The sequence below is a fragment of the Arvicanthis niloticus genome, chromosome 11 (genome assembly GCF_011762505.2).
Source record: "Arvicanthis niloticus isolate mArvNil1 chromosome 11, mArvNil1.pat.X, whole genome shotgun sequence".
NCBI classification, from domain to species: domain Eukaryota; kingdom Metazoa; phylum Chordata; class Mammalia; order Rodentia; family Muridae; genus Arvicanthis; species Arvicanthis niloticus.
This window is the reverse complement of record NC_047668.1, coordinates 11892120-11919423: the sequence shown is the minus strand read 5'-3', so window position 1 is coordinate 11919423 and position 27304 is coordinate 11892120. Positions and strand designations below refer to the sequence as shown.

At 36.9% G+C, this 27304-nt stretch overlaps 1 protein-coding gene across 1 annotated transcript in view; it reads right to left on the bottom strand.

Moving 5' to 3' along the window:
• The window catches only part of Slc25a21 (solute carrier family 25 member 21), a 453060-nt gene that overhangs the window by 313009 nt on the left and 112747 nt on the right, over positions 1-27304 (bottom strand). The window lies entirely within an intron of this gene.

Here is a 27304-nt window from a genome sequence, read left to right as displayed (position 1 = left end):
AACAAGCACTATTTCTATGGATCTCAACCTTGTAATGCTGCTACCCTTTAATACAGTTCTTCATGCTGTAATGACTGGCAACCATTCATAACTGTAATGCTGTTAATATTATAAATGTGATGTAAATATTTGATATGCAGGATATCTGGTAAGGTCACCACCCACAAGTTGAGAACCACTACACTAGAGCCTGGAGAGATGCTCAGAGGTTAGTAGCACATGCTGTTTAGCAAAGGACTCAGGTTCCATTCCCAGAATCTGCAGTCAGGAACACTACATATAGTTGCTGCTCCAAGGGATCCAATGTCCCCTTATAGCCTCCAGGGCCACTTGTGTATCATGCACAGGCATATACACCCATGCACTCATACACACACACACACACACACACACACACACACACACACACACACACACGCATGCATGCATACACACACAAATACAAAATGATAATAAATCTTTAAGAAAAAGAAAAAGCACAGCACCTCCATCTGTACTCATGTCAGATTGGTTGGTATACCCCAACACACACACACACACACAGCCCTGCCTATCTCCCAAGAGGGGCACAGGAGGCCTGTTCAAACCAGAGACACAGCACTGCTTGCTTCCCAGGAGGCCTGCTCTAACCCAGGTCACATGGCTCCAACTGCCTCTTGGGAGGCCTGTTTCAAGCCCCCAGAACAGATAACACCAGAGACAATCAGATGGCAAAACACAAGCTCATGAACATAAACAAAAGAAAATGCAATATAACAATACCAGAACCATGCTTTCCTATGACCACACGCCCTAGATATCCTAACACAGCTGAATAGCAAGATTCTGACCTTAAATCCTATCTCATGAAGACAATAGAGGCCTTTAAAGAGGATATAAATAATACCCTTAAAGAAATACAGGAAAACACCATCAAACAAGTAGAAGCCCTTAAAGGCGAAACAAATACCTGGAAAAAATATAAAAAAAAAAGACAATCTAACAGTGAAAGAAATTAACAAAACGGTCCAAGACCTAAAAGTAAAAATTCAAGCAATAAAGAAAACACAAATGTCGGCAATCCTGGAGATGGAAAACCTAGGAAAGGAAACAGGAACTACAGATACAAGCATCGCTGACAGAATATAAGAGATGGAAGACAGAATCTCACCCATAGAAGATACTGAAGAAGAAATTGATACATCAGTCGAAGAAAATAAAAGAATAAAAAGTTCCTAACCCAAAACATCTGGGAAATTATGAGAAGACTAAACCTAAGAATACTAATAGAAGAGAGTAACAATTCCCAGTACAAAGGGGCAGAAGACATCTTCAATGAAATCATAAATACACACTTCCCTAACCTAAAGAAACAGATGGCCTTAAATGTACAAGAAGCTTACAGAAAAGCACATAAATAGGACCAGAAAAGAAAATCCTCATAATAATCAAAACAGTAAATGTATAAAACAAAAAAGGATATTAAAACCTGCAAGGGGAAAGGGCCAAGTAAAATATAAAGGTGGGTCCTGTCAGAATTACACCTGTCCTTTCCACAGAGACTCTAAAGGCCAGAAGATCCTGTACACATGTCTTACAGACCCTAAGAGACCACAGATGCCAGCCCAGACTAGTATATCGAGCAAAACTCTCAGTCACCATAAACAGAAAAACTAAGATACTACATGAGAAAGCCAAATTGAAACAATACCTATCTATTAATCCAGCTCTACAGAGGAACTAGAAGGGAAACTCAAACACAAGAAGAGTAACTACACCACCCAAAAAATAAAACACAAAAAATTAATCAGCCCACAACAAACCTCAAAGAAGAAAATCACAAACACATAGAACTGCATCCAATAACAAAATAACAAGAACTAACAATCATTGGTCACTGATATCTCTCAACACTTCTGGATCCAATTCACCAGTAACATGGCACAGGCTAATGGACTAAATACTTAAACATGATCCATAATTCTATTATATACATGAAACACACTTTAGCAACAAAGACAGACATTACTTCAGAGTAAAGGGGAGGAAAAAGGGTTTCAAAGCCAACAGTCCCAAGATACAAGCTGGAGTAGCTATTCTAACATCTAATAAAATAGACTTTCAACCAAAAGTAAACAAAAGAGATGAAGAAGGATATTTTATACTCATCAAAGGAAAATTCCAACAAGATGAAGTTTCAATTCTGAACATCTATGCTCCAAATGCAAGGTTACCCACATTCATAAAATAAACATTACTAAAGCTCAAAACACATATTGAAACCCACACAATAATAGTGGAAGACTTCATTCAACACCACTCTCACCAATACACAGGGCATTGAAACAGAAATTAAACTGAACACATAGGTTTTGACCCAAATGGATTTGACAGATACCTACAGAACATTTTACACTAAAACAAAAGAATATACCTTCTTCTAAGCACTTCACATAACCTTCTCCAATACTGACCATATAATTGAACACAAAACAAGCCTGAACAGATACAAGAAAATTGAAATAATCCCTTGCATTCTATCAGACCACCACACACTAAACAAAACCAACAAAAACAACAGAAAGTTGCCACTCTCATGGAAGATGAACATGGAAGCTAATCCTCATTTGGTCCTAATTTGGTCAGAGAAGAAAAGAGAAAGAAATTAAAGACTTTCTTGATTTCAATGAAAATGAAGGCACAACAATACCCAAACTTATGGGATACAATGAAAGCAGTGTTAAGAAGAAAATTTATGCCTTCATAAAAAATCATACTAGCAACTTAAGGGCACACCTGAAAGTTCTAGAACAAAATGAAGTAAACACAACCAAAATGGCAAAATAATAGTCAAACTCAGGGCTGAAATCAACCAATTAGAAACAGAGAAACCAATACAAAGAATCAACAAAACCAAGAGCTGGTTCTTTGAGGAAATCAACAAGATAGATAAACCTTTAGCCAAACCAACTAAAAGGCACATAGACAGTGTCCAAATTAGCATAATCGGGAATGAAAAAAGAGACATAACAGAAACTGAGGAAATTCAAAAAAAATCATCAATACTTACATCAAAAGTCTATACTTGAGAAAACTGGAAAATCTAAATGAATTGGATGATTTTCTAGACAGATCCCACATACCAAAGTCAAGATCACAGTCCCATAACCCCTAAGGAAATAAAAGCAGTCATTAAAAGCCTCCCAACCAAAGAAAGCTCAGGACCAGATGGTTTAGTGCAGAATTCCAACTCTTTAAACTATTTTACAAAATAAAATCAGAAGAAACACTACCCAATCCATTCCATGAAGCCACGGGTTCCCTGATACCTAAACCACACAAACACCTAACCTAAAAAAAGAACTTCAGACCAATTTCACTTATGAATATCCATGGGGAAATACTCAATAAAATTCTCACAAACCAAACTGAAGAACACATTATTTACCATGATCAAGAAGGCGTCATCCCAGTAATGCAGGGATGGTTCAATATATGAAAATCCACACTGTAATCCACTACATAAACAAATTCAAAGAAAAAAATACATGATAATCTCATTAGATGCTGAAAGGTTTTTGACAAAATCAAATACCTCTTGAGATTGGGGATTCAAGACATATACCTAAATGTAATAAAAGCAAGACAATATCCATCATCAAATTAAATGGAGAAAAACTTGAGATAATCTCAATAAAATTAGGGATAAGACAAGGCTGCCCACTATCTATTCAATACATTACTTGAAGTTCTAGATAGAGCAATAAAACAACAAATGGAGGTCAACATATTACTATTTGCAGATAATATAATAAGTGACCCCCAAAATTCTGCCATAGAATTTCTATAGCTGATAAACAACCTCAGCAAAGTGGCTAGATATAAAAATAACTCAAATTAGCAGTTCTCTTTTATATGAGGATGAATAAGCTGAGAAAGAAATTAGGGAAACAACACCCTTCACAACAGTCACAAATAACATAAAATATCTTTGTGTAACTCTAACCAAGCAAGTGAAAGACCTGTATGACAAGAACTTCAAGTCCCTGAAGAAATCCATGGAAAGATCTCCCATGGTCATAGATTGGTAAGATTAACATAGTAAAAGTGTCTATGCTACCAAAAGCAGTAATTCTCAATAGAAAAATCATGAATGGCCAAGAAGCAATTAAAGAAATGTTCAACCTCCTTAGTCACCAGGGAAATGAAAATCAAAATGATGGAGATTCCACCTCAATGAAAATGGCTAAGATCACATGCTGGCAATAAAAATGTTATAATTAGTTTCATCATTTTATTTTGAAGTAGAATAACCCTACCTTCCTTATCTCATATTAAAATAATGCATGCAACAAAATACAGTTACTAACTAGCTCACTAAAACATGGCTGCTAGGAAAGCTTTGTGCAGCTTGTACAAAATAGGAATCATGAGAAGGTTTCAAAGCACATTAACTATCTAAGGCTAAAGAAAAAAAAAAACAGCATCTGGATAGCTTCACTTCACCCATGATTATTAATTTCTAAACTGCTGCCGTGGAATGCCAAATATCTTGATTTCTCTAAATCCTAGCTCCTCCCAAATTTTACGGTGTCTAAAATTTAGTTTAGTTTATCTTACAAAGGACGGGTTAATTTTATTGCAGTTCCCCTCCTATGAAACAATCAAAGTCAGGTCTGAAAAGTGATAAAGATTTAGAACCAACAATAACAGAAATGCAAATTATTAGGACACCCCCCCCCCCAAGTGCTTGCTGTCATGTGAGGCAGATGGTAGCACACTGCAGCAGGCAAGAGGCAAGAAATGCCTGAGAGAGGCATCAGGGACAGGCTGCAGTGGGAAGGCTTTGGTCAGAGAAGGAGTCTAAAAATCATGGCATAAAAGTTGTTTTCATACACAACTTAAAGGATGATATTCAAACTTTAAAATATCGTAATAGTCTTAGAATGTTCTTATATAATTGTAAACTGTGGGGTGTGTCCATATTAAAACAGTGTACACTTGCATGCCAGTAACTCTGAGATAACGCAATAGAGAACTTCAACAGTAAGAAGCAGTGGTGCAGAGTGGTATAAAATCACAAACATTCTGATTTCATCTACTTGCCACGAACTGGACGACAGTTCATCAGAAACGTGGTGTCTTCCATGTGGAAAAGCAGACGCAGGCACTTGAGTGTCTGGTAGGAGCTCAGGTGGAGCCCCACCCCGTCACCATCAGTTCACTACTAATGTGCCTTTACGGTATGTATCGGTGGAGCCTATTACAGATACTTGAATGCAAGTTAATATCACCACAAAAATAATATATCCTCATACCAAACAAACAAAACACACACACACACACCACACACGTGGGGAATAAATGGCTTTTGAAATTTGCTAAGATTTTCAAACTGATAAGCAGTATTTACTTTGGCTGGGTCTTTGCTAGCACAGAGATAAAGATACGTTTGTACCATTTTTATTAATCTTCACTTTATAGAATGGCTACCAGTTACTCTTAACTTTTTTTCTAGACTACTTCTCATAAATGAGCTAAGAAAAAAATCTTTTTTCATTCTTCACATGAGTAAAAATTAGTTGCTTTCCTCCTACTTAGTACAGCAGTCTAAACTTATGCTTCAGCCAGATGAAAGTAAGCATCCCTCAGGAGACAGGCAACATGTAGAGAGTGAGATAAAGGATATTAAAATCGAAGGTGTGATTTGTCTGTGATCATCAGCATGACATATAAGCTACATAGTAACACTAGTGAGGTTGAGAAACCAGATTTAAAAGTGACTTCTGTCAAATTTATTTTTAAGTCATCTTGTAGTAACAACTGTTCTATTTTTACATGTAAACCACATAGTGGATTCGTTTTGTATCTGTTCCTGTGGTAAAATGCCCTGACCAAAAGCAAGTTAGGAGAAGAAGGGTTTCTTTGGTTTATAGTTCCAGAGGAGACACAGCATATCATAAGAGGGAAGGCATGGCTGACTGGAGCATGAGGCTGCAGGTCACACAACATCAGCAGCCCAGAGTAGAGAGCCAACAGGAAGTGAAGCCAGGCAGGCAATAAAACCCCCCAGTCACTCCCAGTAGAATAATTCCTGAAGCAAGGCTCTACCTACTTAACATTCAATAACCTTCCCAAACAGTGTCACCTAAATCGCTAAACACAGGAGTCCATAAAAGGCACTTGACAGTCACTAGACCTACAACAACAACAACAAAGTCATGGGAACTTTTGCCCCTAGCACCCTGAGAATGTACTGATTAGGCAATTATATATCCAAGTAAAAATATGCCTGCCAGCAATATAAACTATACATGTAGAATGCTATTACAACTGTCAATTAGTAAAGAAAAGTTAACATCAGTTTCAAGCTGTCATCAGAAAGAAACATAGTACTTTCCAGAGTTTAATCCAATTCTGATACTGATTATCTCAGTTCCATCATTTAATGTAAACTTGGTTTCAGAGTGGTGTGCGCATGTGTCACAGCAAGATTTCCCAACTTCAGAAGCAGATATTTGTTTAAAATAATCTTCATAATAGACCAACCATTTTGACATTTGGTGTAAAACACAAGAAAGAATCTATAAAGCTGGTCTCTGCTTAACTTACCTTCCCCATTATCAGAATGACAAAGTTAATTTCATCATACATAGCCACCAGAGTTGGCCACTGTGCTTGAGGGACATGCCAACTCTGTCGAACCATTTTGAACTTAGACCCCTGAGAGCGCAATATCAGACTTCGGTAGGGGGTAGGTATTTGGGGGGAGGGGCGATGCCTTGGGACCTCAGAATCTAGTTAAAGAAAAGCCAAACTGTTTTTCAATTCAAATGTGTGTGTTCGCAGAATTTTAACCATTTGATTAATACTTTATTTAATACTTTGAAACCTTAGCTTCAACCAATACACTTTTGAAAACCGATTGCCAATGAACACCATTTTTAGTGGGTATGAAATAAAACACCAGGATTTATCCCACTGAACTATAAGAGATATGAATAGTTTCAAATCTTTGTATATCTGTGTTTGCTTTACATATAAAGATCACATCAATGACATTTGGAAAGTTGCTTGTGTCTAGTCCCTACCTTTCCCTACATTTTCTTTATTAGTAGAACAGGGTGCACATGGCTGTGGGCAACTTCTTACTGAGTTTACTACTAATATTGAAGCAGTCTGCAAAATACATTTGTTTTTTTTTTGAAATAGGCAAGATGCTCTAAGGAGGAAATATGTTATCATGCTATTTTATTAAAAAATAGTAATCAAAGTTTCTTAAGCTTTGAGTTTTCCAAAGATTCCTAATATATAGGTGATGAAAATACACACTAAGGGCTGAGGACATAGATCAATGAATAAAGCACTTGCACCATAAGAATGAGGACCAGAGTTAAGATTCCTACTACCCACATAAAGTCCAGGCAGAATTCACAAATCTTGTCCCAATAAATAAAGTGGAGAGTGATTCAGGAAGACACTAATGTTAGCTTCAGGTATCCACATGCATATACACACATGTGCACCCACAGACACATGTACATGAAAATTCATTCACACATGCATATATGCCATACATACATATATACAAACATACATACTTACATATATATATATACAAAAAATACAGACATGTAGACACTGAGCTCTAAAATACCTATACAAAACCCCCTCTAATATTTTGCTAAGGTAAAATTTTAGCACAAACAAAGCTTTCAATTTGCAAAATATTTGCTGCTTTTTTCGGCTGAACACATTGAATTTATCATGCCATACAATAATAAATAAATATACAGTAATTAAGTCTCTGTTTACTTTATTCAACTTTGTATTGCCTGCCTGTCTTTTTATTTCTCATTATCTTTGTCTTAAGTATGTGATGTTTTTCTTTGTGCAACTTTATTTCCAGAGTAACCCTATATCTAATTTTAACTCAAAACAACAACAAAATCAGAATGGGTACTGAAGGAATTCCGTGTTATGCATCAAGGAAAAAGGAAGGAGAGTAACACTAGGAGGATATTCTCTGTCCACACGGAATCTTTATGAAGTGGATGGAGTGTGATAGCTCATGCCTTTAAGCCCAGCAATAAGGAGGCAGAGACAGGTAGATTTCTGTGTGTTCAAGACCAGTGTGGTCTATATAGTGAGTTCCAGGATACGGGTTCCAGAGCTACATAGTGAGACTCTCAGAGGAAAAAAAGATGGAGTTCAGTGTTGGGGACACTGACTCTATCTATAAGTTACATGTACAAGCTCTATCAATGTGGCAGTTTCTACCCAAACCCAAAATTTGCTCACCTTGCGATGCAGAAGTTCTAATTTTTGAAACTATACTATATAAATATGTGTGATACCCTAATGACATAGCTACTAATGGCCAGGTACTAAAATTGATGATTAAATTAAGAGTAAAGGACTTGAGAGATGACCCAGTTACTGAGAACACTTGCTGTTCTTCCAGAAGATCTGACTGACATATCTGTTCTCTGAAGACACCTGTACTCAGATGTCCACAGACGTATATACAAACACACATGGCAATGCATAATCAAAATCAATAAAAGTAAAAAGGGAGGTGGGGGGAAGAATGGGAAGACAGGAGGGAGGGAAAACTGTGGTCAAAATGCAAAATAAGTAAATGAATTAATTAAATTTAAAAAGAATAAAACTGCATAAACAGTAACTTTAAAAAGGGATCAAATAAATCTATGTTACAAATGTAAAAGAATGCTCATATCATTTTTTTGAGCAAAATGAGCATTAGGGGAATAACATTTACAAGGTGGCTTTTTCATTTCCTACAAATACATATATGGGTATCTATTTTTAGACCTGTTTATTTAGGGGCCGATATATAGTATCTCTACTGAGGAAGCTGTCTCAGACTCAGACCAGCCTCCTTTTCCACATCAGCATCCCTTTCTTGCTCACTGGTGCTTCTACTTACTTGCTCATTCCAGAATCCGAGGCTATGGCATGGTGAATCAGCTAATTGGCTTGATTAAGTTATTAATTTCACAATATATAAATACTTCAGAACATCACACTGCATTCCATAAATATATGTAATTTTGAAAGATATAGAAAACTTATGAAAAGTATAGAAAGTATTTATGACCCCTAGACCTGAGCCAAAAGTGTAGGCCAGCCGGTTCACTAGTTCCACAAAGAAAGCAGAACTAAATGTGAGATTTTTAGGTCTTAGAATTCACTGCCCCAGGATACATTCTGCATTCAGGGAGGAGTTCATTATTCCTAAATCAGAGGACACTTGCTGGATTAACATTCAGGAGAGGAAAGGAGAGGCTGATTAACATTCCTCAGACCTCAGGGAAGAGAACCCCCCTGTGGGTGGGAAAGGCCCAAAGCATGGAGACACATTTCAGAAACTAGCGGACCACAAAGAAAGATGCAAGTCATCTGCGTGGTTCCAGGAACTAGCTGAGCACAAGATGAAGGGTTGAACAAGATTGCATTCTTGAGAAAAATGTGTGTACGGGATGTTTTTTCCACATGACTGACTGAGACTTTCCACTCTTTTTATGATATGCTTCCTTGGTTACCCCCTCACTCCCCCTGGTTTGTGGTTTTTCCCTTTAAAGAGCCCTCTTCTCTCCATGCTCTTTTGTCAGTTCCTCTGCTCCTGTGTGAGTTATGAGTTGACCATCAGCCGGTTGATCCCGAAATATACCTCTTGCTGATTGCATCAAGATTGGTGTCTGGTGAGTTACTGGGTGGCTGCGAATTCCTGAAGCTTGGGTGAGGTCCTCCCTTCCTGGGGGGTCTTACAGTCTTTAGTTGTTCATTATGCTCACTGTGGAGGGAGGGCGCTTAAGGATGGCTCTTCTTCATATCCCCTCCTTAGTCTAATTTATCTCCTCCTTACAATTGCCATTATCATTGACATTATCTAAGATCCTGTCTTTTATTTCTTTTTCAAAATTTCTATATTTAACTCTTTAAATTACGTAGGTCTTATATTCCTGCATTTTAAGAATCCACATTTCTCTTACACTTACAGAAAATCTGCAGTCTTTTCCTGGTCTAACACTGCCTTCTGAATCTTAACATTAACATCCCCTCTGGCCAGTAGTAGTAATTTTATAACAGCAACAATAATATGGTCAAATATTTTCCCATTCTGGTTTCAAAGAACCATTTAAAAGAGAAAGTGATTAGAAATATTCCAAACATCTATGATTTGAAAGTAAGTTTTCTGGTCCTTAATGAAACAAAACTCTAACAGTGTATTGCTCATCAACTTCCAATGGTCAATGACCACATAAGCTACTGAGACAGGCTGACTTCATGACAGGCTTCATATTGGCAGGCATTCAGGATTAAATCTCTCTTTTCAAGAACTGGGCAAGTCCAAGCAAGTTGAGGCTTCAGAAGCTGTCCTGCCACCTGGCCTGAGGCAAGGACAATGGGTCAGCAACAGTTTCTAGACCTCCTCAGCAACACTTTCCAGCACTCATGCCCCAGTAATGGAGATGGAGTAAGATAAAAGTCAGCTGCCTATCATTCCCTAATGTGCTTTAAATCAGGCGTGCAAGCTCACTTGGTTGTCTCTCTGTCTTGGTGATGGGAGAACCCCAGTATGCTAGACTTCTGCAGAATAAAACACTCTTTGTGTTTATATACTATTTGAGTCCAGGGTGTCATTCTTTGGCACATCACCGACTCTTATACTACCATTATCTAACTCCCAGAGATAACCATGGTGTTTTTGTTGTTGTTTTGTTGTTGTTGTTGTTGTTATTGTTGTTGTGTTTTGCTTTGTTTTGTTTTGGATTGGTATGCTTTTTTCAAGTGGCCTCCTCTCTATTACTAAAACACAACCAATGTTTTTTTTACATAGGAGCTTTCTGTATTCCTCTGTGTCTGACACTCTTCACAGTTTTGTGTGGTTCTTATTTTCCACCAAGTAGCCTGCTCCTCCTTTTCTTCCCCACTGTACACAGCTGTTTACAAATTAAATGATTAACTTCTCACCTGTCTTTCTAATGCTTTGGATGCAGTGTGTACAACACATATAATAAAGGAATTGTTAAAGGGATCTCTGAATCATGCTTAAAGAGTTAGAAAAACACCTTCAAAAACAGCATTAAGGCCTGAATGTAAGTGAATGCAAAAATGGAGTTAATGAGAAAAATAACTCTACCTTAAGAAGAAAATTGGTAAAGCTGGACCAGATCTGGTAATAAATTTCAAAACATTATTAGAGATACTGACACCTCAGAAGGAAAGTAAGGAAAGAGAGCCAAGAAGTAGGAGACACTGAGGTTCAAAAGGTAGGTGAAGGCAGACTGTGAATGACTTCAGTTTGTGTTGTTTTTGTGGGTGTTTTTCCCTTTTGTTCTTAAATACTGGCAACCACAGCATCTTTAGAAGACTGGAAACAGACCACCAAATTTATTATATGGATGGCATAAGAGGAAAAAAGACTATAGAAATCCACAGTTACAAATCTTCCCATTATTAAGCATCTGAAAGACCAGTCTAAAACACAAGAGATAAAATATGCATAATTTTAACGGAAGTTGAATATATAGGAAAAGTGCATATAAACATGTAGTGTGACTTAACATACATTAAATTTTGCAGGAGAGGGTATGGAAATAAACCCAGGGTTTTGCACAAATCAAGTAAATTTCTACCCATGTTCTATTACCTCCATAAAAAATTAAAGAAACAAACAAAACTTACTTCAAAAAGTGATGTATTCTGAGGAGAATTGTGTAATTTTTTAAGAAGCTAGTGTTAAGACTAGGGTAGAAAAAGACTCTGTAGCCAGCTTATAACCAGAGGGACAGAGTTAACTGATTTAAACAAGAAAAAAATAATTATACACTGTTTATTACATGGACTTCCTATAGTTAAGTTTCAGATTTATAAAAAAACAAACAAAACTTTTCAAGATACTAGTATATAAATGAAAGTCAATAAATTAAAAAAAACTTCAAAAGTATTTGTAATGTATTTATAAATAAAGCTTAGTATTTTTTATTTGAATATGTATCCTTAATCTGAAGAAAAAACCTAGTTAGCTCTGGATTTCTATATGGAAAACTCACATTTTTCTTAAGTTATGGAGTTTAGATATGACCTGATTTGACCCCAAATTCCAATGGACATGCTGTTACAAAGCCATCAGAAATACACAGTGTACTTGTTCAATTTGTTTGTACTATGTAAAATTGATTTTTTTCTTTAATACTAAAATTTGGTCCATCTGTTGGGAAAACAGAAAATGTTCTAAATATATACAAAGAGTGGAAATGCTTCATTCCACTGGCTGTATCCTGTGGTATACGAGTTTTCATCAGCATGTTTGTCTTGCAGACAAAATGAATATCAGATGGTGGTTTTGAAAAAGGGCAGACCTAACATGAGGTGATTAGTTTCAAAAACAGATTTTTATTCTTGATAAATTATTACCAAATACAATCATCTGTTGATTGAGGATATAAAACAGATTGGTCATACTACAACCCACAAGTTAAATGAAAAACGGAAATAATAAGTTTATTTAACATGGTCTTGCATTAAGTTCCCAGCAGTGCAAATCTAAGGCAAATAATTAGATTTCCAATTTAAAGATATACATTTGTTAAGCCAGACGTTTCCTGAGGTCATCTACTCTCTGTTGGCCAGTTGCACTGCACTGGCAATGCATTTAGAACGTTTTCACTCAGAACGTTGTATTAGTATGCCTTGTACATTACTCTAATCAAGCCAGCATTGTACTGTGATTCGGGGATAATACAGAAAGGTCAAAAGACTGACAGGATGACTCCTAGCTGCAAATCAGGTCCTGAAACAGTGCCATGTAGATGTAAAAACCAATGCCTATAGAAAAGTCCTGGGGGTGGAGCTGGAGAATACACTAATAGACAACTGGTAAACCAGTAAAGTCAAAATACCTTAGACTTTGAAATGGGACAACAATGTCAACTTAACCTCTTAAATAGCCACACTTTTTCTCAAGGTGACCATTTACTTTTATGGTAAAAAGAGAAAAAAAATAAAAGAAGATGTTCTGACCAATAGATGTCTTAGCTTTAGAGAGCACACTCCCTTTTCCTCTTCTTCCCCCTCCTCTCTTTCTTCAGTAATTTACAGCTTTACTATGTAATGTCTCTCCAGGGACCAAAGAATCCCATTACAAATGATTCCTCTGTGCAGACCTCAGCTCTGTAAATCAAGTCTGAGCTTTCTAAAAGACTTTAAATCCCTGCATGGGTTAGACTGGCACAACTTGCAAATTGGTAGGACCAGAAGTAAAGGGGGTTGGGGGGAAGAGTTTGGTACCAAAATAGGCTCCAGGAAAAGAGCCTATGAAAGCTGATGTGTCTACTTCCCTCCTTCCCCATAACTGTTGTGCCTTAATATAGAAAAGGGGATGGTATCCTAATGTCTTTTTGGAGACTGGGTTGTAAACAGACTAGAACATCTTGAAAAGACAGTTAAATTGGGGACTAGAAAGACAGCTCAGTCAATATAGTGTTTGCTAAACAAGCATGAAGACATGAGTCTAGCCTTCACCATCCCCACAAAAAGCCAGATGCCTACCCTGGCATGGCCCTCGTGGGGACAGAGTGACATGGTTCCTGCCCCTGGGACAAGGCCCTTGTGTGAGCCTCCACAAATGTTGACAGCTGCTGCGAGCTTAAGGTTGTTTGTGTAATAATGTATATATTTCACATTTCCCCCAAGAAATGTTTTTTTCTGTTAATGTTAATGACTCCATGATAATATGAGACCTTCAGGACAGCTCCTAAGACTTTGTGAAAGAATTCTAAATACATGGGTTCAAAAATATGTTATCTCAATTATGCAAAAATATAAGGATGCAATATGAATTATGAAGGGCTTCACAAATCTAAAATAGCAAAGGCAACTGCACTAAGAACCAGCTTGTCAGAAATGTACAAAGGCAGGCAAAATTCCTGAGTTCAAGGTCAGACTGGAGCACAGCAAGTACAATTAATTGCAAGTGCAATAGAAATGGTAATTTCAGAACTGGGTCCCACCCAGCTGGTTTACCTGTGTGCTTACACAGGTAAGGCAGGCAAAATTCTTTTACAATGTTAGAAGAAACTGGGTTTTGGGACTTCAAGAGATCAGTTAGCAGAAAGTGATAGCAGTTCTTTAGAATTTTTTCTAGGAAGAGCTGAGCTGTCTGGAGATCTCTGGAGAGCAAAAGGAACTCTTCAAGAATTTTTTTCTTAACATGATTTCTGATTTGGTCAGAAGATCCATTCTGACTTTGGTCAGAAAACCAATGAGCTATCCAGATAGCTTTAAAAATTTTTACTAGCAGAAAAGGCTGTCTTAACCAGAGAGTTTTTAGAATAGCAAGAAAAAAAGCTCTCTAGAACAGAACAGAGCAGAGCAGAACACACGCACACGCGCGCGCGCACACACACACACAGAGAGAGAGAGAGAGAGAGAGAGAGAGAGAGAGAGAGAGAGAGAGAGAGAGAGCGAGCTCCTTGAAAGCCATCTCAGCCTAACGTAGGCCGCCATCTTGGACCCATGACTTGGCTTTGAATCATTTGTTTTTGATAATCCCCGGAAACCCCTCCTCTCAGATCCCCTCTCCATGCTAAGGCTGGTCCTTGGAACCTGATGGTCAGCCAGCCAGCTTTTTCTAATCAGTGAGCTCTAGCTCCCAGCCAGTGACCTTGTCTTGAGGATGACACCTAAGGTTGATCTCTGACATCCACGCATATGCATCTGCACCCCCGTAAACACGTTCAAGCACACATGAACACAGGTGAGAAATGGTTAGGATGCAGAGCAATCACCCACATTTAGGAGGGCATTATTTCTAATGGGTTAACCCTCTGAAGCCTAGTCTCCAAGTGCGCTGTTTATTTTTCCTACAGGGTTTCACATGCCTTCCTTACTCAGAACAGTAAAAGTTCTCCACCAAACACCGGTAAAGAGAAATGAAGTTGGATGTCTCTGGTATATTTTGTGTACTGGGTTAAATACGAGGAGTGTAATACAGAGCATACTTTTATAAAAGCTTGCTTTGTAATGAGGATCATATCAAACATTTTTTAGCCAGCTCTTCTGCGAGTGTTTGTTTAAGCAATGTCTGTCTCATCAGCTCCTTAGCCAAGTTCGTTCCAGTAGGCCTTGAACTAGCGCCCCATTCTCTGACCTTTCCCCTCAAATGATCTTTAACTCCTCCTCCTGTCCACTTCCGTAGCTGGCACTCCACCTCCGCCCTGTATCTTACTGTATTTATGTTCAATTATTTCCCAGCCTTGGCTAATCTTCTCTTCGTGCTTCCCTCACGTGTTTTTCTTTTGTTTGTTCGGATTTTTGTTTTGTTTTTAATTTTGACGGCTACTACCATGAGCTCAGTGTAAGATTTCACCATCTCAATCCTAGATTACTATAGGTTGTTTTATTTTATTTTATTTTATTTTATTTTGTGTAACATATTTACTTTGAGTTTTCTCCAGATCTTCTGCCTGTGCAAACATTTCTGATTAATCCTCCTATGATGTTACTCTAATCATGAGCTGATGAGGTCTGGAACCTGAGATGCTTGCCCTGGCTCAGATCTGTAGTCTCAGGAAGAATCATTGTCTATGCTCAAATATTCAGAAAACTAATACTGGTATTTTAATGCAATGAATGAGTGAAAACTTTGGAACAAATACTTCTGTGCAATATTCTCAAAGAAAACACTGGAAATCACTGGTCAATATCACATTTTAGCTTTAAAATTCTAGCATGCAATTACTAAACCAAAGGAAGCTAGAAGAGGATCCAAAGGAACCATCGCTGCAGGCATGATCACTGATTTAAGATAATTCCCTAGAAGCTTCTTTTGTTTTATCCACTGGACCACCATTTTAATCTTTAAACTTGCCCGATTATAGACTAAACACACCTTCAGAACAATTTACTCCTCTGGTGAAAGCTGAAGTGACTTTATCAGCAATTTTTGCTGAAATTGGTTTTCTGGAAGGGAGTTCTGTTGTCTTATTTCAAGTTTTCCAAAAGTCAATGTTTCTTTCCCTAGCAGACATTACATAGGGGCTTCTCTGTGTTGCCAGAAAACTTCAGACTGAACTTTTTTAATGAAAGAAAAGGCCTTAGGGCACAATTGGGCACCCATTTGCTGCTTTAAGAATGGTCTGTTTGTTTTAAATTGGTGCTCTATTGCTAAAGTTCAAGAGGGACCTTAAAAAAATTGTGTTTAAAAGATCCAATTTCCTTGCACCTTTGGTCAAGAGTTCATAGTTACTTCCTCTGCTGGGAAGAACACCAGCTTACCTTAGCAATAGCTGAGAAATTTAAAACGAACAGATTCTCCTTTCCCCATCTATAGTTTACCAGTAACCACATTCTCTTCCAAAACTATTTTTGCCTCTGTGGCAAAAAACTTCAATGTCTTACCCATCCAACACTTACAGTCTTAAATGTGAAGGATGAACGCTGAACTCCAGAGGCCTTTTGGAGCCCCCTTTCCTCCTGACACTTACCTCAAGTCAGGCTTCTTTGACTTTGAACACTATGGTCTTGTGTGTGTCCTCCCAGAATAGTTGTTCCCCAATAATAATTTAGCATAAGTACTGACCTGAAATGGTTAGATGTATTTGTTTCTTCTTTGTCAGTTTAGTCTGCCAATTCCTAAGAGAGGCAGAACAATGATTTGCTAACCTGCGAATACTACAATGCTATGGAGTGCTTAACATATACTAAGAGTTCCACAAATTGATTTGCTAAATTGATTTGGACTGACAAATTGCAATCAGGTCATGTTAATTGCTGGCTGAGGCCAGGCCACCATAAACAGAGGACAGCAGTAAAATGAAGTAATTATCCAGGTCACTGAAGACAGAAAATGTGCTAATTTGGGTAAAATGAGTAAGCAAAATTTTGGCTAACTGAACTAATCCATCATTTCAGTGCAATGCACAGCTTTGTGAATGGAAAGGTGACCTTTGTGGGCCATCGGATACTCTCCCATGCTTTTAATTTGAACAGCCATGCTACATACACCATAGACTTCTGACATTCAAACCAAAACTGCATCCAAATCCTTACAAACTGTCTCATAGAAATGTCACTGAACTCAAATAGGGTCAGCTGAGGCAGTAAGTTGATAATTTACAACACTTAAAAGACCATATCTTCCTAATGTAGTGAACCTGGCCTCTTCTTAATACAACAGTCAGCAGCATGAACTATTAAGTTCAACTCTTAGACATTGTTTCTCTAAATTAGCTCTGAATGATTGTCTAGATGAGAAAGAAAGTGAACTTTTCAGTCTGTTTACTTTTTGAGGTAAAGACAAATCATTACTGAATATTAAAGATTATCAAAAAACTATTAATTTTTGATTAAGCTAGCAACTATATTATTTTATAGTATATCTTTGTTAACACAACTTTTATTCTGGCCCATTTGTATTTGGTCTAATTGAAAAACTCATTTATTCAACCATCTAAGATACAGATTTAAAAATTTAATATTTGACTTTTAATCATTGGCAACTTGGCAAATTAGCAATTGGTGTGTGTGTGTGTGTGTGTGTGTGTCTTCAGAAATGGAAAAGAATCCTTTGTTTTGTGAGAGAATACATCATTAGAATTTTTCAATTTACAAGTAACTATTAACTGAGAGTAATTGAGAAATGATATTTTTTACTGTATTCAAAATTAATAGTCACACATTCAGAGTAATTTACACTATAAAACCTTAAAGAAAGGACAAGTCCTTTAAAAAGTCAATAACTGCCAAACAAATTGTTCAGTGGAAACTCACAATCAGATAGAATGGGAACCTCATTATATTGGTCAGGATGAAGAGAGAGAAAAGTTTGAGTCTTATCTCCATCAGTCATCAACTACATAAGAATCAACAACTCAACCTTTCTTCCCTTCACTTTTCTCCAAAGAAGAAGTAATAGTTCCAGCTGCATCTAAAGCCTGGAGCTCTTTCAAGAATAAGACAACATGTACGAAAGTACCTTTGCAACTCTAGAGCGTGTGGATATTAGATATCTATGGATATTGATGGCGCTGATGGTCTCATGGTTGCCACTGGAGGCAATGCAATAGTCCTCAGCTAGTAAATATTATCGTCATTGTAACAAACTAATTTTTGTTCAAATTTCACCACCTGTGAGGATCAAATGTTTGTTTTGACACCAAATGAAAAACTTAGTTGATAATGAAAATGTGAAAGGACATATATAATACACAGCTGTGCTGGGGAAAGACTTCAGATCACATTCCTTAAAATTACTCCTCTTCTCTTCAGATTTCCTCTCCACTCTTGAAGGACAAAGTTATTATCGAATGTCAATCATATTTTATTAAATTGACTGTGAAAAGGTTGAACTGCAGACATAGTTGTTTTAGCCGTAGGCATCCTTGATTTGCTTGCTGCTGATTCAATTTCAACATTTCTTGTTTATACATCTTTAAAAGAAATAAAGACAGAGAGAAAAGGGGAAATATCAAAGAGGCTAATACGTAAACTCAAATTGGTGTGTGTAAAATGAGGTGGCAACTTTCAGACTGGAGGCAAGGGGATTAACAGGGTACATAGCTGTTTACAGCATACTACTGGGGTAAGGAGCTAGTCCACACATCAGCCAGTAAACCCACTGTGGTTTAACATAATAGGAGGCATGTAGAGGATACTTGTTTTCTTTTTGAAGACTAGACTTCATAAGTAAAAAAAAAAATGCCCTCGGCCAGATTTCTCCCTTGTGGATTGCTGCATACAACTGTAAGCTTCCGTTTTAAGAAGTCACACTATGCTGCAATAAAGCAAATATCTCTTTAAATTATCATTAACTCTATCATTTCTTATAAGGCTTATGAGTTGGTAAAAAGGTAGCACCATCAATATGCTTGGGTGATGAGAAAACAATTGTTCTTTACAAAGGCATTTATAGAGTCCCAGCCATGTTGCTAACTTCATAAGTACATCTCTTAGTTGGCAGCCACAAGATCTCTAAGATATTTTTTTTCCAAACAGGTTCAAGAAGAATATCCTTGCCCCCAACAATTTTAGATGTTTATATTTATTACATAATTTTTAATCTGTGGTACTAAGAAATAAATAGACAACTTTTTTGAAAACTAGCCACAATCTTACCCTGCTCTACCTTGTATGTGTGTGCATGCAAGTGTGTGTGTTTGTGTGTGTGTGTGTGTATTTGTGTGTTTGAAGAAAATACAAAATCAGATCATCTAAATAGTCTATGCCCGATACAAAGCAATATCAAAAGTTTTATGAGTTATGGTATGAGATATTATGCTGTCAAATAAAGGGATATAGTGTCTTATACTCAAAAACAATAAAATAAAAAAAAGTAACTTTTTCTTCTCTAAGTCCCACAGAATTACAATATATTATCATGGTGTATTACCATGTATTATGAACCCCCCCCCCAACTTTTAAATTTATTTGATCATGAACCTGCTCCCTTTGGCAAACCGTAAAAACCTGGAAGATGTGTAGTCAACAAAAACATACCGAAGAGTGTGCTAAGACTTGTTAATACAGGTGCACATTCCTGAAGACCAGATACTCCCTGAGACCCACACATTAAGTGATTTCCTCACTATTTGAACATCACAGACTCCCCCTGAACAAATGACAAAGAAACAAGATCACAACAGGACAGAATCTCACAGACTCCAGACAGGAGTGCTGTCCTCTACGGCAGGTGGCTACAGTGGCTCAGCTGTGGCTTATGCCGCCGTGTTTTTCTATATGGCCACAGAGAATTTATTTTCCTGCTGGCTTCATATAAAGAGTACAGGCAGTCTCTTTGAGGAGAGAGAGAAAAAACAGATTTAATCACTCCCAACAAATCCAAGACGCTTTTTGCACCTTCTTAGAACATTGCAAGTGCAAGAGAAGGGAGCTGGGAAATCAGATTCGCGGGATTACAAGAACCGCATGATAAGCCACCAAATATTAGTATATGTCGTCATTTCTATGTGGGCTTGAGTCATAGTTTAAATGAAGACACACTATATCGTGTAAGACAAGTTTTTAAGGGTCATTACTTGATTCCTAATAAATATGTCTGTAGCTACCAGTAACTGATATTTAAAATGAGACTTTTCCTTGAGTCTCTGACACTCATTTTCCCAGTTTTCAAGATGGCTAAGCAATGACACAGTGCTTGTAACTGCCTGTTTATTAGATGGTTCCTTTGGCTGCTAAAGAAACTCAAATCGGGTATCAACTCCAAATAGCTGTCCCTAGACTCCCATGGTCAGGGACTTTTATTTTGTTTTGGTTTTTGTTCTTTTGTTTTGGTCGGGCTGCGAGAAGGACCCAGATTTTATCTCTTTGTGGGAAGCTCCCCTTTTCCAAGCTTTGGTGCAGCCTCCTGCAGACGTACAGTAGCTTCAGAGTGTGTGCAGCGGCTGTGGCAGCTCAACCATGCAATTTTATAGCAGGCAGCAAACAAGGCAGAGAATTCAGGGTTAAAAACTCAAGTGGAGTTCTGTCTTCTGCAGTAATGAAAGCTGACTCAAAGAGTAAATCAAATGGATCTCCTAACAAAATGAAACCAGCTGTCTGGCCTGAGCTGGTCTCTGATTTAGGTTAAGTAATTATTGCTCTAGTGTGGCTCAAGGTTGTTCTGTATTGGTGAAATAAGAGCTCACATGAGAATCATCCAACTTTTTAATTTACTGTAGCATCAGAAATTCCACTGGATAAAGAATTCAAGAAACGTAATCTTCTAAAAACTTTACCTATAAGCGTTTTCAAATACCAATTGATTAAATCTTCCAAGACATAATTGCACAATACATAATTACATTATACTAAGAACCTCTAGTATCTATGTTGATAAAAATATTTTAGCATTTTAACTTTAAAAAACTGTTTTTCAAATTCTACTGAAATGATATATCCTAATTTTCAAATAGCTATAAAGATAATTTTCATATAGAGACCTTTTTATGAAAAGCAACCAAAGAATAGCCACCTCTTATGCCCCTAGAGAACTCTACTCTGGTAGTGCAAATGCTTTTCAATGAAGCCTTGGCATACCAGTGATGGTTAAGAAGAAAAACAATTATTAATAAGGAAGCAGAGTGAAACAATATCCTGGTGGAAGAGATTTCTATGATTTGCAATATTCAGAAAAAAATAGATCACCCATCCAGGAGACTGGAAAGGTGGCTCAGCACACACAACTAATTCCCACAGCACCTGAACTCATGTGACATACCCATATCCAAACATACATAACTAAAAATAGTAAAAGTAAATATGAAGAATGATTCAAGAGGTAAGAACATTGTTAAATGGTAGGATACTTGCCTATCATGTGCAAACTGTAGGATCAGTCCCTAGGAACACACAACACACACCTGCATACTCACATACACACAGTCTCACATACATGTAGACTCACACACATGCATGCACACTAACACTCACACACAGAGACAAGCACATACATGCACACATGTACACACACATACAAATATGTACACACACAGGCATGCACATAGACAAGCACACACAGACACTCACACAAAGACACACAAACTCACACTTGCACACAGAGGTGTTTTCACATGTGGACCTCCAATAAATTACTCATTTAAGAAAAAAATCTCTATATGTTTTCTGATGTAGCACATTAAAGCGTAGATTTATTGGAGTCTTTTTCTGGCTATATTTAAGTCAATCTGTAATCACCAAATGACTGCTTACCATGTATATGCATAGGAAAAGGAGATAGCTCAGTGATAGAGCGCTTACCTAGCATGCCCCAACACCAAAGTAAATATCTATCTATCTATCTATCTATCTATCTATCTATCTATCTATCTATCTATCTATCTATCTATTAGTTTTTCGAGACAGGGTTTCTCTGTATAGCCCTGGCTGTCCTGGAATTCACTTTGTAGACCAGGCTGTCCTCGAACTCAGAAATCTGCCTGCCTCTGCCTCCCCAAGTGCTGGGATTAAAGGTGTGCGCCACCACTGCCTGGCCCAAAGTAAATATTTATAAACAGTAACATTAACTGATTTTCAAACACTAGCAAAATGTTGCATTATAGCCCATTTCCTCATTAGTCGTATCTTAAGTATATTTTCATTCTGTTGTGTACATTTAACCCAGTTCTCAATAAGAGACAGGAAATATTACATCATATGATTAATAGTCTGAGAACAGTTGCATAGGTAGTTTAAAGCAAAGGGGAAATTTTCAGATGTTCTTCTTATAATTATTATTGCTCGACATAATGTAGGACATATTTACCTCTCCAATGGGACCCATGTTTGCAGCTTTCCTGAGTCTAAATAATATTTCTCACTAATTCTTGACAACTAGTTCAACTAATGCTTTCCAGCACATCAGAGTAACAAACAACAGCTACATGTTTATATCTGCAAAATATTATGTGTTCTTTTTTGGTATCAATAGTCTTTAAATAAAATAACATTCATGTTTAGGCTTGTTAGTTAGAAATTGAGCTGTGAAACTACATGGAAGTATGCAATTTACTTAAAGATTACGAAGAAACTCTGTGGCAATATTTAAAAGGAAGTTTTTTTTTTCCCCTATCAAACAGTTAAGATGAATAACTAAGATCCTTAAAAAGATAGGGTACATGAAACCAGTCTCTGTTCTTAGATGGTCTGCAGTCCAAGAAGGAAAGAAAAGAATACTATCATCACATAGCCAGAACATTCCTTTCAAAAAACTAAGTGGGTGTGCACAGTTCTTACGCAGTCTTTCTGAACAGGTAAATATCATTAATGCAAATGTAAGGAAAACTGGGCTGTTTCAAAGTGCACCCTTAATTATAGAACTACATTACAAGGTGAGTTTCTAGTCACCCTCTGACAGTTTCCACTGGTATAATTAGGGTGGCAGCCATTCCATGTGTGGAAATGACAACTTTCTTCTCTGAAATCCCTTCCCTTGCTCTGAAATGTTTCTTTTAAGACCCTATTTCTCTCTGGCTCAACTTTTGAATAGTCATTTTGTTGCTGTAAACTAGGGACAATCATTCTCTGAATGTCCACCTTTTACATTTAGTCCCACATAAGTACGCTTTCCTTTTCCTCCAGGCTAATCAACTAAGATTCTATAGTCTACTTCTCCCATCCTCTTTCTTGAGAGAATCCTGGTATATATCTAATAGTCTAAAAAAATCAACATAATTTTTTTAAATCTTTGTTTGGTTTAGGCACTTATGTTCAGTTTCAAAAAGAACAGCCTCTGTGGAAAGGGAGAACGTTGACACCAGTGGTGGTGACTGCCATGATGAAGACCTCCTGTCATCAGTGGTACTCACTGGCAAGAGTTCCTATAACCAGTGACACCACTACTTGATAGTGTAACACTTGTTAGCCTGAAGTGGAGCAGGAGATAGCAATTTCCAAGGATTGCAATACTTTAAGCATCTTCCCTGTCTTTCTCAGGACCCTAACAAGGAGCCACTTCCCCACAACTCCAAGCTTTTGAAGGAAACAAGCCTTCCTATATATGGTTGTCAAGGGAAGGCAAAACATCTGTGCAGAGACAGAAGATGAGACGAAATTAGATAGATGGCTTACTCAGACGATCATGAAAAATGCTTTCACTTGAAAACTGAGAGGTACCTGTTTTAGTCACTCAGCAGTATTGCATGCAACCATTTCAAAATATTTTTCCTTTTGTTTTCCTTATTCCTTTTATAAAATGATTCTTTAGCACACCTTAAAAAAACAAATAACTTCTTAGTTCAAATTATTTTGTTGAGTATTATTTTCATGGCAGATTTTCTTAGAGTATAAATTGGGAACATATTAGAATACCAAATTCTAGTTCTAGTAAGGGAACCTAGAAAGCTCTTCAGACTTATTACACTCTAAATTACAAGTTACTTTGTATAACCCGCAGTACCATAGTCTGGATCGGGAGTGACACCCACAGTCTGTAATGTTAAAGGCTTGGTCTTCAGCCATACCAGTGTCAGGTGGTGGTAGAATTTTCAGAAAATAGAACCTAAGAAGTTAAACCAGGAATGCACATTCTATAAAAAGGACATTATGATGCCTATTCTTGCTTCTATATATTTGGCTTCCAGGATCTCACAAAATAGGCATCCTTGCTCTGCCACACTTCCCTACTTCCAACCATGGTTGTGCCTTGTGAGAAGGCAAATGGTGCTAAATCGTGAACCAATGCAAAGAAAGTGTCCGTCTTCTTACGCTGATTACATCATGTATTTCATCATAGCATAAAAAGCTAATGCAGGTGCTTTGCTTTTACTTGATATCAGAATGATATTCGAGATGTGAAACAATATTTCAACTTTCATATTGTATGAATAGTGGCAACCATATAAAAAACTTTACTACATCAAATTCATCTATGAGTTTAACCTATCAAAATATTTTATAATAAAATATCTTTTCCCATTCTCAAATTGTAAGATTCTTGAGCTAGCCAAAATAAGCAACTGTATTTTCAATAACATCATTTTATTCAACATATAACATAATACGGCCCTGAAAGACATACGGATTTACTCAGGGGTCACGTTGCTGGATGAGTATGGCTCTTTCTTCTTTTTGACAAGCAGTAATTTAAAAAAAAGTCACAATTTAAAAGATAACCAACATCTTATTTTATCTGTAAGAAATAAAGATACTCCTCTTAAAAATTCAGTTCATAACAATTAAACAGTTAAGATCCTTTGCAGTTCCTCAGAGACCCCAAACCAGGTCATTTCCACTCTGCATTTCTATTCCTTTCCCATGTGGCTTTTGTTGTTTCATATTTGAAGAAATTAAAGCACTATGAAAAATATACTATTTAAATTGCATATACTATTTTATGTGACAAGACATTCTGAGTTCCTGAAATAAGTGTTTAGACTGTAAATTAATCCTCTCCATAGTTTTAGAATATTCTAAAAAAAGAAAAGAAGGGGAAACCAATATTAACAAAATTATAGCTATGATGATGATTTAGCTCCTGCTATGAAATTTTAATTGTGACAGATGTATGTGTTTGTTCTTTATTTTGTGAATATTTGATTTTTCACGTTAATACAATGTTTTTATTTTAAAATTCATATGTGTTATATTTTTGGAAGACTCAAATAGGTCTAATTGTACATGCATAGACCATTCTAATCAATATCTAAACAAGGGAAATGAAGCTAAAGACTTTCATCCTTTTAAAATTTTATTATTTAAAAATCTATAAATCATTTAAGTATTTGAAGTAGACAGTTAATTAACATTAAGTATGTTCACATTGCTGTATGATGTGTCTCTAGAATGTTTCTATCTTACAAAATTAAAACTCTACCATGAGGTATTAACTGTCTATCTCCTCCTCCAGGGCCAGGCAATAGCCATTCTACCTTTTTTACTATGTAGTCTAGTGTGTTAGAATTACAAGTAGAATTATACAATATCTTGCTGCAACTGACTTATTTCACTTAATACAGTAACTTCTAAATTCAACCACTGTGGAGCTCGAGACAGAATCCTTCCATTTATAAACATTGAAACATTATAAATATCATATATATATTATTTATCATATATATATTAAAATTCTACTCATCTCTTGAACACTTGAGTTCTCTTCACCTAAAAGTCTTCATCTTTGTAGAGTTTTTCTAAGTAAATGAGAGTCAGTAAGGAAAAAGAATGAATGTTCAAGCATGCCCACAAAGTCTGTCTACAAGCTGTTCAATTTGTCATACGACAAACTGTATACACCCAAATGAACATCAGTCAGTGGAGTCACAGTAAATTTGTTATTTTTTTGAACTCTCACCTTTGTTACTATTTAATAACTTTTGATGGAACTGTCAAGAGTATCTTGATGGCTAAAAAGACTCTAATCCCTTTAGTTCAGAAATATGGATGTGAGAATATAGTTCAAGTGATAAGGAATTATAGATCACTGAAGCCTGGAAGAAGGCTAATTTTTTCAGATTTTATAAAATTACCTTTAAAATTATTTTTAATTCTAAATGTAGAAAAGAATCTTGATGTTGCAGGTATTCCGTGGTTTTTCTTCGTGATAGATTTGATAAATGGCTTACTTGCTAAGATACAGAGTACTTGTATTCCATTGAACATCTTAGAAGAAATTCTACAAATGGCATGCTGATATCCTGGAGGGATAACTCAGAGTTTATTAAAAGAATGAATCTACCATACAGAATGATGTCCTTCAGATGACTACAATCCATCTGCCTGATTTGACAAAATGGAGTCTGACCAAAATCATTTCAGTTTCTAGGGCACGAAGAAGCCATTGCCATCTTATGTTTTATATTTTGGAGCAGCTTTTATCATTTGTATTTCTTTTGCATCTTGTTAACTTTCTCAGTTCCCTCTCCCACTCCAAGGGGCCACAGATCCCCCGGGCTCTTTAAATTTCTGGCTTCCATTATGTAGAGTGATTAATGGTGTGGGGCCTGGTACATGTTGAGGTCAGTGTGTTGAGCATCCTGTATGCCATCGACAAATACACCCGTGTGCATCCGCCGGCTCACTTTTCTCCTCCACAGTCATAATTTATTCATCCCAGAGTACATTCAATCATCTGCTATTTATTTGGTTTGCTTTAAGCATTATTTCTCTTGAGTTGTTAAGCCAGGGCACAGGTGAATAGTGGTAACAAGCAAAAGGGGGTGCTGTTGTTGAACACTGAAGGGAGTTGAGCTCCCCATGAGGAAGAACATTCAGCTCCACATAACAGGCCTAACTGTCTTGTTGAAAACTTAACGCCCCTACCTAATAAGAGTTTTTGGGCCAGACCCAATCATAACTAGCTAAGGCTAGACCCCTGGGGTGAGGAGTGCAAAGTTGGGGAATTTTAAGCATCCTTAATAGTAGCCCTGTAATAAACTGATGCTCTGCATCGTCTGTACAAGACTGGGCTATAAATTTTATATTTGGCTAAGTGGCTCATAAAGAAACACCCACCTGACTTGAGACATGCATTTTTGGCAGTCTGAATGCTAGCTAAATTAGCTATGGTCCTATTTTTAGCTGCTTGCTTTCTCTGCCCACAATACAGTGATTCTATCTGTGCAGCAGTTTTACCACTGCCCTCCACTACTGCTCCATAGAATGCCTTTTGAACTTGGAATTTGCTTCTTTACAGTGTCCAAAATGTTGAAATAAAGCTTTCTTCTTCTTTTTTTATTTTTGACTCTGGCATTGTGATGCATTTTTTTTCATAAGTGACAATAAGTATTCTTGGGTTTATCTGTGATCAGGTAAATAGTAATCCAATATTACAGCAATAAAAATTTTAAAAACCACTTTTTTTTTT